Source organism: Electrophorus electricus, unplaced genomic scaffold, assembly GCF_041902795.1.
Source record: "Electrophorus electricus isolate QZ-2024a unplaced genomic scaffold, ASM4190279v1 Scaffold152, whole genome shotgun sequence".
In the NCBI taxonomy this organism is placed as follows: Eukaryota; Metazoa; Chordata; class Actinopteri; order Gymnotiformes; family Gymnotidae; genus Electrophorus; species Electrophorus electricus.
In genome coordinates this window covers 77,756-88,388 of record NW_027658433.1, presented here as the reverse complement: position 1 = coordinate 88,388, position 10,633 = coordinate 77,756, and the positions used below count along the sequence as shown (strand labels likewise).

At 40.4% G+C, this 10,633-nt stretch overlaps 1 non-coding gene across 1 annotated transcript; it reads right to left on the bottom strand.

Moving 5' to 3' along the window:
• Window positions 1-1,840: 1,840 nt before the first annotated feature.
• Window positions 1,841-1,912, bottom strand: trnae-uuc (transfer RNA glutamic acid (anticodon UUC)). Its single transcript has one exon. It is a non-coding gene; the product is annotated as a tRNA-Glu (tRNA).
• Window positions 1,913-10,633: the final 8,721 nt, after the last annotated feature.

Here is a 10,633-nt window from a genome sequence, read left to right as displayed (position 1 = left end):
CAAGACTTATGTCAAGAGTACATGTCAAAAATTAGAGACGAAATGAGGTGTTAAATGCCGCAATTAGGCATACAGCAGTCAAAGGCAATTTGGAAACACACTTAGAAAACAAAGATCATGATCTTTGATCATGATCAAACTTTCAAAAAGCCTACGAAGTAGTTGTGCTATTTGCATAGCCTAATTAATATCATTAGATCAAGTTCTATATTACCTATATTGTTATATTACAATTTTGCTTTTGCTTTTTTGCTTCACAATTGTTACACATAATTGCTGCACCTGATACAAGGATAGGAATTTAAATTTATTCATACTGGATATAAGAATCATTAATGGCTGCTGAGTGAAGCACTTTCATTGAAAATTCATCCACCAATTTTTTTTTTTTTTTTTTGGAACCAGAAACAGGGCGCATCAACCAGGAATACATTCCAGCTCTGTTTTAGAACACTGGCTGTGATTCATTACATTTTGGCAATTGTGAAAACAAACTGGATGATACTTCTAAAAGTAATTGTGTTTGCAGTTTATTTGCACAGTTACATCAACAACACTGGTAGCATAGTCAACAGGCTTGATGGTTTTCCAGTGCACGACACCGTGATACCAGGGCTGGCCCAAGCCTGTGTGGGGCCCTATGCAGAAATCTGAGCTGCCACTGACATAACATCGGTAAAAAACAAATAGAAATAAATACATGGTCTTTGGCACCCTCTTGGCGGCCTTAGCAGGCTCTCATTTTGCTTATATGGTGGGACAATTGTTCTGCTGTTATCCTACCTATTGAGCAGTCCTACCTAGATTTAATGCACTTATGTACATCACCCTTAGTCCAGGTTTCTGGTGTTTATTTTAGATGCATTTTTTGTTGTATATATTATAATTAGGCTACTGTGGACAATTGTATACCGTATAGCTACAGCACCTGTACTTCACACACATGTAGTAATCGGATCTAGAAAGTTGCCAACCCTATTAAAATATTAGGTTTATAGTATAATATTTGAATTAAACAGACAAAGCATTAATCACAATCATTTGCATGATGATTAAATCTTGAACCAAAAATGTATCAGAGAGCTGTAGTGTTTTTTACAGACACACACCCAATAAAACTTTGCTTGACCATTTCTTGCCCTCTATATCATTCTCTGCAGTTTACTGAGAAAGACCTGACACTGGGTAATGCCATTGTCTATTCGAAGGCCAAAACAACAACAATCTTGGTTATCAAAGACTCACTCCACCCTGACCACAGCCTCTTCTTTTAGAAGCCATGAGAAAACCACCATCGCAGCTTGAGAGCACAAATCTAACCTCTTAAGAGGTGTTATGTTCCACAGGCAGATCGATATCTCAATGCGGTCCACATGAAAGCAATTTTCTTTCCATGAGTGCAAATTGCACTTTTAATGCCTGATATTTCAGCCACTCATTTCTCTCACTACATGACAAAACTCTCGAAACTTTTCTCCAAAAGCACTGAATGTTATTCTAACCATTTATGGCCTTTCTCCATTCATGTACACAAAGTCCAGTATGATTCCAAATGTCATCAAAAGATATATCTGTTTGTAGCTGAACAACTTATACAATGCGATCTTTCTTCTTTGTGTCAAATGAACTTAACAATTGAAACATCCAAAACTGGCTGTGTTTCTTGCCAACATACTGGTGTTTGGACATGTGGGATTACTTGCATGTCGCTTTCAATAACTCAGTTGGTAGAGTAGAAGTTAAAACTGTCATCCTTAGGCTGTCGGCTCAACTCCAACTCACACAAACTTTATGTTTTAATGCAGAATCTGTCGTTTTATATGAGCATAAAAAGAGGTTTTTCCCTGATCGGGAATCGAACCCGGGCCGCGGCGGTGAAAGCGCCGAATCCTAACCACTAGACAACCAGGGACAAAGCTGCTGAGTTTACATGACAAGACCATTTTTCAAAGTCTGCACTCCTACTATTCTGACAATGTTTGGATGCATACTGGACTTGGTATGCATGAGTGGAAAAAGGCCATAAAGCGAGTTATTTATCTTTCTCTTTGTTCTACAAAAAAATGAAGTTTGCAAGAGTCAGGGCTCTTTTTTACCATCTGGGAAAAGAGGGAACGCTGGTGTCACTAACACATGGAAAGAGCTGTTATAGTATTCCCCATTTGTCTCCTTAAAGCTTCTGACATTTTAGCCACTCATTTCTCTCTCTACATGAAAACACTCTAGAAAATGTTCTCCAACAAATACGGAATGTTATTCTAAGTACTCAGAAAATAGTCTTTTCCTCCCCCTTCTGACGCGTGAACTTATAGACGCCCTTGATTGCACGGTGTCTCTGTAATTGACAGGGGAGAGAGCGTATGCCACTCCCTCTCTCCCTAAGAGTACAGCCAATTATGCTCTTCTAGACTCTCGGCCACAAATGGCTGTGACACCATCAGTTTCAAAGTTAAACACAACTCCTATAGTACTAATAAAAGCTTCACACTCACCTCAGCTGGGACATGGCAGACACTGAAGGAAACTCCTCACTTCACTCTCTTCATCTGACCAGTCATTAAGCTCCACTGGTTTCTTCACTGTTTGGAGTTTCAGCACTTCTAACACTTGTAATATTAGAATAGAATCCCTTTATTTACTAAAGGTACACAGAAATGTACACCGGTACACAGAAACTTACTGTATGTAAGAGTGCAATAGTTCAAAGCTGTATTAGTGCAGATAACTACAACTACAGTGCCATTGCAGCTTTTAATGCTGTTTCAGTATCAGGGTCTTCAGGAAGGCTCCACCTGGCAACCCTGAAGGGCCTTGCTATGCTTAAAACTACACACACACACACACACACACACACACACACACACACAAACACTTAACAAGGTGAGTTCTGCTTATTTGTTATTGGAGATTTGTTAAGAAGGCTGATCGCCATTTAAAATTAGATTTCACAAACTGTAATTGTTACACTGGTGAGTTTGAGGTAGAGATGCACTTTCATTAATACTGCTTACACTGTGTTTCTTTACAACACGCATGGACGTGTTGAAGCATCTCATATGCATGGAACACTAATACTCAGAGCATTGGAAGGTTGAAAACAGAAGCTATCTGGCTCACACAATGTTTTAAATGTGCCAAGGGAAATTCCAAGTGTGGCCATCCTTGAGTGGAGTGGAAGATAAATATGTTTTTTTTTGTATTTCAAAGCGGATGTGGATGTTGTTGGAATGGCCGCAGAGTTGCGTCAGCAGTACAGGTAGTCTGTAATCCTTTCCCCCATCCGAGTGAGTTTGCCCTATTGCACGGGGTCGAGTTATGATGTGAATGTTTAATTACACAGGATGGATTGTGGGCGACAGAACCGAACAGCCTTCAGGATTCAAGTAGAGAAAGGTGAAACTTCTCCAGCCTTTGAGTTAATCACAGGACTATTGCATAGCAATTAGAGATAACAGAACAGCTTTCGGGGGGGTTTGGGTGGGTTGCCTTATCCGCCCCTTTAACAGAGTAGTCACAATTCAAATTTCCCTTGTTCCATTGTTTACAAGGCATTATACATGTGGTTTATTTATAGTGCACGGAGTAATATGCAGCAAGTCTGGTCTGTCTGCTTTGGAAGAGAAACATTTGGCCAAAAGAGCAAGACACAGCCAGGAGGATGATTGGTAAGAGCACATCATAATATGCACCTTAAAGCTGTGCTCTACAGATAGGACCTGTTCCATGACTGCATATATAAATTTACTACTGACATTGCCATTTATATCTGGCCATTTACAGTGCACTCTTGCTCAGTGCAGCACTTGAAGCTGATTTTCCATTATGTTCAAGAGATGTTTGACCCGCTCAGGGTGACACACTTTAGTGAGGGCAGCAGTATCCTAGAGGACACTACAGACAGTGACGGAGACATTTCAGAGCGCGAGGTGAGAGGTTGAGTTTTTTGTTACTCTCTCTACGACATACTTTTCATGCCAGCTACTGTTGTGCAGTTCAGCCAAATTTAATTTCCTGCCTTGTATTATGATATATAAATTGCTGAACATCTTATCACTCAGTTTCAAATATCCCCTCAGCTGTTTTAAGCCATTTCGGTTATTCAGAAGTACTGCTAAATGGATGTGGTGGGAAAATGAGAGCACATCAAACACAGACAGCTTTATGCATTGTTTAGTAAAGAGTAAAATTTTATTGAGTTCTGTCCCCTGTATAACAGAGTAAAAGGACTGACGCGCAGTACGGTCCCCCTCCCCTTATACAGAGAACAGAAGAAAGAGAAAAAAAAGAAAAACAACTCCTACAGAGTATCGGCTAATTCATGTTTTGGTTAGCCTGAGCGCTGAAGGCTTCTTCTATGTCTATGGTTAGAACGGTATGTGAGCAGCTGGTGTACCTGACTCACATGCTTATCTGCAGACTGTTATGCTGTGACTATAGAAACATAAAGCAAAGTAAAATAAAGCAAAGTAAATTTCCACAAAATGAAGTAAGGTAAATTCCCACAACATTTCCCCCCTTTATTCTATATCACACATTATCACACATTTATTCAGCAAATAGCACTACGATGTCTTCATGTGGATCACCAGCACCGCCCATCTTGGGGAGCAGAATGTCTTCACTGAGCTGGGGTTGGTCATTGGCATGGCCGCTGAGCGCTGGCATGGTGAACACACTAGAAAGACGTCTGACACGCAATGACAAAAAAGGAGGTAAACACAGAAGAAGAAGAAAAAGAAGAAGAATGAGTAGCAGAATGGGCAACGCTACAGCCGCTACTGGAACTGTAGGCTGCGGAGTGAAGGCAGATCACATAAGATTCATATAATCAGTAATATTAGCGCTGAGATCTGGAATGTAAAAACAGCAGGAAGTGTTAATCATTTTGCACACTCCTCCTTCCTTCATGGTTAGGAGATTTAATACCATTCTATGTTGAAGCACTGCTGCCCTTATCACTTGTTGTTCTATCTTTAAGGCACCTATTGCTGCTAAGGTGTCATTAACTACTTGCAGTAACTGATAAGCTAAGCCATTGATCTTTTGCAGGGCTGCTACTGTGCCACCGCCCAGGAAAAGGGACCAACCAATGGTTTCACCCGGAGTGGTCCATGGGTCCCTCAGAATTCTACCACAATAGTCTGTGCTGGTTATGTCTCTCCTCACCCTGTGCTGCTTGGCATGGGGAAGTGTATACACCTGCGTCCTTGGGCGCACTACAGCTGGATAACAACAACCAGTCCAGTTCTGTGGCAATTCACCATAGGCCACCGAACCACCGACCCACATTACATTCCAATACCCCTGCAGGGTTGTCATGGAGCAATTCCACAGGGAACTGCTATTGGAGTCACTGCAAGTGCCATTGCTGTGCACCTGCACATAATCGATGCATCTGGACCAGACTTCCGGCACCTGCTGCTTCATCTGCTATACAAATATCTCACCCTTACTAGCTGCCACATGCAGCATCATTTTCGGTGGTGCGGGGTTAGTGGGACTGGGACAGTTTGAGGTCTGGTTAATAACCTGGCACATAGAGATTGTCATATTCACTTCTCCTACGTCTGCGTTTTTCAGAGGGATTACAGTCCTTGGAACACTGGTGTGCTGGCACACCAGGTACTCTTGCTCGATATGTTGGGCATGCACAATGGCTGACATACACGCTGTATTTTGTTGGCATTTAGCTGCTAATCATTCTGCTTCAGTGGCGTTGGGACCCTGAAATGGTAACAAGTCTTCTCATAAGTCATGGGATTCTTCATCCATATTAATATTCAGTCTATGTTCTGACTGCGTTAGCTGTGTCTGATTTTCTCTACCGTCTCTTGACGGTTCCGAGTGTCGAAAGGGTAGGCCTTGCCTTTAACACCCTACTCAACACAGTTCTGACCTAGTCTGTTTGGGTGCTGCTGCTTGGAGTTGGGGCTGGTGTCGGAGCCTTCTTACGGTGTGTGTGATGTACCCAGGTTCCTCGTCCTTCTATTTTGACAGCAGCGTGGGTTGTTAACAGGAGGTTCTAGTTGTCTCCACCTGGTGCCTTCAGTGGCGGTAGCCCCTGACTGAATTTCCCATAATGTGGCCTGCGGGGTAGCAGCGGTTTCCTGTATTGCTTGCACAGCGGTTTTAGTTGCAGCTGCCTTTGCTACTCTATCTGCAAAAGTATTCCCCTTGCTGATTTGGTCTTCTGTAGTCCTGTGAGCTGCACACTTAACAACTGCAATTGTCTTTGGCAGCGAAATGGCTTCTAGCAAGATGGTGATGTCTAATATATTTACCCGAGCTTGTCAGGAATTGCCTATGTTTCCATATGGCTCCAAAATCATTAACAGTTTTGTCTGCAGCTAGTTTGCATGCTTCCGTCAGTGCTACTAGTTCAGCAGCCTGCGCTGAATAGGAGGATGGTAATACTTCTGTTTTAAGTATTTCATGATCTGTTACTACCGCGTATGCTTCCCTATTGACCCCTGTGTCGTCCCTGCATGCTGACCCATCCACATAGAGGCATAGGTCTGGGTTACTTATGGCTTCTTCAAAGAGATCAACCCGCGGTATATATACTTCAGCTAAGACTGCTGTGCAGTCTTGTGGATCTCCATCCTCCTCCCTAGGAAGGAGTGTAGCTGGGTTCAGTGTTATACACCTTTTGACAGTTATATTAGGCATATCTAAGAGGGTGGTGTGGTATCTCAGCTACCACTGGGCTGATAAGTGTGACACTCTTTGGTCCTGCAGTATTCGATGTAATGCGTGTGGGACTAAAACAGTAAGAGGGGAGTATGCCACTATGGTTTAGGTAGCGAAATTATGGCTTGTGGTCGGTTTTGAGACAGCTTGTGTGTATTTTCCCCTTTAATGATATGCCCCAAGAACGTCACTTCCTCCTTACAATTCTGTAATTTTGCTCTACTAGGTCAGTTACATGTATATTACATCTGAAATATTTCCATGAGCTTTTATGCAACATACTAAACAAAGGTTAGGAACAGGCTAAGTCAAATCAGGCTAACTCTCAGCAGGTCAAAAGTACTTCAGACTGCAATCTATGATCTAGTATTTTATCCAATTTTACCATCATTGTAACACAGGGAGGCTTGGCAGGATACAAAAGAGGAGCAATGATGCATATAACGATGTTTATTTAGAGACATGGAAGACAACGTAGCACTAAGGCTATCGTGGGATCAAACACTGACAACGTTAACGTTTACACAAAGGACTTATATACGCAAACAATAACAACACAATGAAGGGCAGCCGTGAAACACAAGGGAGCATGGCCACACGGATGAACACACACACACACACACAAGCAAACACACACGGGGAGACGTTTGGGGGGGGGGGGGCGTACCGTGACAAGAATATGTTCACACATGCTCGCTCGCTCGCTCTCTCTCTCTCTCTCTCCCCATCCTTTCAGCCTTTGGGTTTCAATAATACCCCCAGGGCAGACAGAGCCACTATTCAAGCAATGTAATATTCTGTAATATTCTACTCTGGCTCCTCCTACCTCTGCAATGACATCCTCAGCTTTTATTTCAGTGGGTGGCGTGTGATGTCATAATGCAGCCGCATCAATTAAGCGAATATGATGTAGTCAAAGAACAGATTTTTCAAATGAACAATTTCTGTGACCCATTTTTAGACTACAGATCACAGATAACGGGTACACTAAATTTATTATGGGTCAGTGCGGTAGTTACAATTGCAATCCAAGACGCAAGGAACATGTTCCTTCTGAGAAATATGAAAAGGAAAAGCACGGGATATTTGGTAAATATGGGAAAAAGAAAAACGAAAAAACACGAGCCCAGAACCCTTCCAGAATAGAGGATGACTTCTTGGATGAACTGTGTGTGTGTGTGTGTCTGTCTGAGAGAGAGAGATCTACGTAGCAGTGTTCTAAGTATCTATACAACGCTAATAAGACATTTTCTGTTACTTTTTAAACAGTTACTAGACCAAAGCGTTTAATGAAGAAGGACTTCACTACCGAGAGAACTCAATCAGCCATAGTAAGTAAAGTAGAACCAAGACAAATGATTTAAAGCCATACTGTGGCAATGGACAAAAGCCACAAAAAATGGAAAAACAGCTATGGTGAACAGTGATGCTAATTGAATGCTTGTACTTAAGTACACTGAATGTCTCTGAATATAAATTACAAATGCATTTCAACAAATGTTCGAGAAATTAATTAAAAACACTAATGTAAATGTATTTAGAATATATTTAGGACACATACATTTAGCATATGCAATCTTTGTCAGTTACAGGAAAAAAAAAATACTGTTGGTGGGTTTTTTGTTTGTTTGTTTTACATTCTCCTTACTATAGAATTAACAGTCGACTGTTCGGTGACTTTGCATGCTGAGTTGTAACACTGATTATTAGTATAATTGTGGCAAGAATCAAAATCAACACTAGCTAAAATGACTGAATGCATTGGAATTTATTATTCCAATAGCACAATTTGAATGGGTCTACGGTACCTTAGTGTGTCAGGTCCTGTTATTTCTGCTGAACATTTGATGTTTGGGGGCACATTTTTACATCATTAGGCCTGCAGGCTATGTGATTATGGCTATGCGATAAAAATTGTATTTGTTTCCTTTCCAGTCCAATACAAATTATAAATTACAAATGTATCAAAATGTAATTAAAGTCATATTTCAATTAAATGTATTTAAATACTGTTCAACAATATTTCTACTCATATCTACAGGTGGAACCTAAAGATTTGAATATCAATGAGAGGGATAAGTGTATTGAGGACCTGGAAGCCGTGTTTGCTAAAGTGAGAAAGTCTGCAGTGGAGCAGAGCAATCCTAACGCTTGTTTTCCATAAATTCTCACAATGCTATGAACTATGCATTTCAAGTAGATGTAATTAAATATTGCTTAACACTGTTTCTCTTCATAGTTGGAGGTGAAACTGAATTCTTTTATAAAGATGGAATATGGTTCCTGTGAATATGATATGGGCCAACTGATTGAGGAGATGGAATCCACAGTTGCTAGAGTGAGAAAGTCTGCAATGGAGCAGAGCAATCCTAACACTTGTTTTCCATAAATACTAACAATGCAATTAAATATGCATTTCAAGTAGATGTAATTAAATATTGCTCAACACTTTATTTGTGTCTGCAGGCGGCCAAACTGTTAGGATTAGAAGCCGTACTTGCTCGGGAGGATATGGCTGCATAACCTCTGATGACAGCAATAAAGAGCATTAAAAATACTCTGACATTTTTCAGTCTAATCCCTGCCTATGTTGTCTGCAACACAGTCAATTATACCATGGATAGTAATTATATCTTTTTTTTTTTTTTTTGCCTCACAAACATTCTGAATGTAACATTTCCTACAGCTTTAAAAATACAATCACCATACTTGGCACCCACACTATTTTTTCCCTTCATGTCCACTTACATCTATGTGACTTAACAATCACAATTCATTTTTAGACAACCAATTTCCAACCTCTATATATATATCGCTCGGAATTCAACAGACACCTGACTCGAGTATTTTTATTTTAATTTCCTCCATGTTGTTTATAATAGGCCTACAGTAAGAAATCCTTTTAAAGGTGATCACCATTTCTACCACTGTATACTGTTGAAGCATACAAGTTTTTATTCAGTGAGAGATATGTCATTTATGGGGATTAGGTACAGCGTGTTTTGTTCAGGACATTCACGACGATATATGTTCTAAATGGGATTGTAAAATAACTAGCTAGCTAGCCATGTATTTAGACAGAACCTGAATTGTGTTACATGGGGATTTTTATCCTATGTTTTTAAGGCTGCATTATGTACAGCCTAGCATAAATAAATACGCAAGAATGCAGAGCACAAATAGTCCATAGTTTATTTTCCCTTCTATATAAGCCCGCAGGTTCATAGGTGACTAGCTTTTATAATGTCATGTGTAATTTGAGCATAATGGTGGAAACTTCAAAGAACAATATGGAAAAAAAGGAGGGTTGTTTACATAATTGCCCTTGAAAAAGTTTATAAGAATTAAACTCTTGTGTACCCCTCAGACATTCTCCAGAGGGTCCCTCAAAAGCATGTTTATATTTAAGTTGCAATAAAGGACAGGACCAGCTATTCTCTTCAACTAATTCTGATATCAAGTGGAAACAAGTTGTCAGGTTCTGGTCCGCACCGAACCAGGAACGCAGACACAGACACGTACACACATATCCGCACAAATCACCTACCACGACCACTGCTCGGTTCACAATCACACACTTATCAACCATCACGATCACCTGCTTCTAATTAACTCTCTCCCTATTTAAACCCCTCATGTACCATCCTCCAGTGTTTCCCATTTAGCATACTGTGGACTAAAGCTGAGCCTGTCTTCATGAGCTTCCCCACATCTGTGTTTTTAAAACTTTTTGGCAGTGCTTTGTGTGACTAATATCCTGCCTTTTTATCCCTCACCCATGTCTTGCTCAGGTGTCAATATGTCACAGAACTAAATTAGTGTTCTATTATTTTCTTAGTTTGTACAAGAAGTACAAATATGTAGCTATCTAACATTTATAATGTGTATTGTTTCTTATTTTGTTAACATTAAAATGTAAAACCAAGTGAAAACATTTAAATGT